The following is a 2,656-nucleotide window of genomic DNA, read 5'->3' on the forward strand; positions in this document are numbered from 1 at the left end:
TCTATTAGACGATATGATCCTATACATAGAAAACTCCAAAGATTCAGTAAAATGCTACTAGACCTCATTGGAAGATTCAGCAATGTGGCAGGATATAAGATCAACATACAATAATCAGTTGGATTCCTCTATACCAGTAATGTCAGCACTGTAACGGACATTAGCAAAGCAATACCATTTACTATAGCTGCCCATAGGATGAAATATCTAGGAATAAATGTAACCAGAGAAACAAAGGACCTATACAAAGAAAACTACCAAACACTACTACAAGAAACCAAAAGAGACTTACAAAAATGGAAGAATGTACTATGCTCCTGGATAGGAAGACTTAACATTGTGAAAATGTCAATATTGCCCCAAACTATTTACATATATAATGTAATCCCAATCCAGATTCCATCGACATTCTTCAAAGAGATTTAAAAAACAATTACAAAATTTATACGGACAGGAAAGAGACCCAGAATAAACAAGGCACTGCTTAAGAAGAAGAAGGCTGGAAATCTCTCACTCTTCAACTTAAAAATTGATTACATGGCTACAGTGGTCAAAACAACTTAGTATTGGTACAATGAAACATACATTGATCAATGGAACAGAATCAAGAATCCAGAAATTAACACATACAACCAAATGATTTTTGACTAAGTACCTAAATACATAACATGGCTAGGGGATAGTCTTTTCAAAAGATAGGGCTGGCAGAAATGGAAAGCGATATGCAAAAGATTGAGACAAGACCTTTACCTGATGCCTTATACAAAATCAACTCAGCATGGATTAGAGACCCAAATGTGAATCCCAAAATTATGAAAAACATCAATGAAAAGATAGGGACAAATGTGAGGGCTCTAATTCAGGGCATACAGAGACTACCAAACAATTTGAAAGCTGCACAAACAAAAATAGAGAAAATAGATTATTGGGACATACTAAATAATAAAAACTTATGTTCATCAAAAGACTTCATCAAAAGAGTAAAAAGGGAACCCACAGAATGGGAAAAAAAAACTTTTGCAATGACACATCAGACAAGATGTTTCTAAAATATATGGGAAACTACAACACCTGTACAAGAAAAAAGACAAATAACCCAATTTTAAAATGGGCACAAGAGATGAACAGACACTTCACCAAGGAGGAGATCCACGCAGCCAACAAACAGATGAAGAAATGTTCATGATAACTAGCCAGTGGAAAGATGCAAATCAAAACTACAATGAGCTATCATCTCACATCAGTAATAAAAGCAAAGATCAAAAAAGTAGAGGACAATAAATGCTGGAGAGGATGTGAGGAGACTGAGACGTTCCTGCATTGCAGGTGGAATTGCAAAATGGTCCAAACTCTCTGGAAAGTAATATCATGCTTCCTCAGAAGGTTGGAAATAGAAATATCTTATGATCCAGCAATTCCTCTACTTGATATTTTCCTACAAGACATACTAGCCATAACACGTGTAGATATATGCACCAGTGTTCATAGCAGCACTCTTTACAATAGCAAAAAGATGGAGACAGCCTAAGTGCCCATCAACTGAAGAATGGATAAACTGTGGTTACATACGCACAGTGGAATATTATGATACCTTGAAAAACAACAAGGAAGTTGTAAGCTATCACATAACATGGTTGAACCTTGAGGACATTATGTTGAATGAAATTAGTCAGTCATAAAAGGAGAAATACTGCATAGGACCACTACTGTAAAAGATTAATTTAAAAAACCCATAATAAACGGGGAATGGATTCTGTGCTGATTACTGGGATGTGGGGCTGGGTTGAGGGAGGGAGGGGAATTTGGAGCACAGAATAGGGAATAGACACAGGATAGTTTAGGTGCTAGGGATGGGGGCAATACACAAGCAGGGGGAGGGGAATGGAAGAACAAGGTAGATGGGAAAACAATTAGGCAGGCCTGCATGGGCTAAGTGGAACTGAGGTAAATAATGATGTATGCACAACCTTGGAACAACAGGGCTCTGGGATGCAGGGATTGAGACATGGTTGGAATGTGGAAAAGGGGGGAAATAATGTTAAGATGCTTGACTGTCTTTTGAATCTTGGTTATCTTTGCATGCCATTATAATATAGACACTTTATAGGGAGAGAAAAGAATAGTCAGAATTATCACCATAAAAAACTTATAAGTCTGTCTTCTGCATAAATCTGATTGAAATACCTAAAATGGGGCTACAACATGCCCAGTGAAGAAGGCTTCCTGTGGAGCCTCTGCATTACATAAGACCATAGATAGAATCCTGAACCCCATCCAGAATCTTCTGAGGTGGGAAATTCCCTGTGGAAAGGACAAGCAGACCAGCCTGGAGCTGCTAGAAGAACAGAAGATACTTCTTGAAAGAAAGACCAACAGGAAAAATACAAAACAATAACGGCATTATGACTGATTAGTACTGGAACAAGCAAGTTGCTCGCCCAAGAGACAGCAAGGCAAGCGGTCGGGTACCCTCAGGGTAAATCCCCTTCCAAGCCTAAGACTCAGTGGGAATACATGAGCAGACACATGCTGTGACTGGTGATCACTTTGTTCACTGATAATGGGAAATGATGGAAAAACAGCAATGAAGCTGGGAGCTAAGTCCAAACATATTCAATAGACTCCTGTGAACCCGGATGGAGACCTGGTTGGCCAG

Source organism: Chrysochloris asiatica, unplaced genomic scaffold, assembly GCF_000296735.1.
Source record: "Chrysochloris asiatica unplaced genomic scaffold, ChrAsi1.0 scaffold00199, whole genome shotgun sequence".
Classification (NCBI taxonomy): Eukaryota; Metazoa; Chordata; class Mammalia; order Afrosoricida; family Chrysochloridae; genus Chrysochloris; species Chrysochloris asiatica.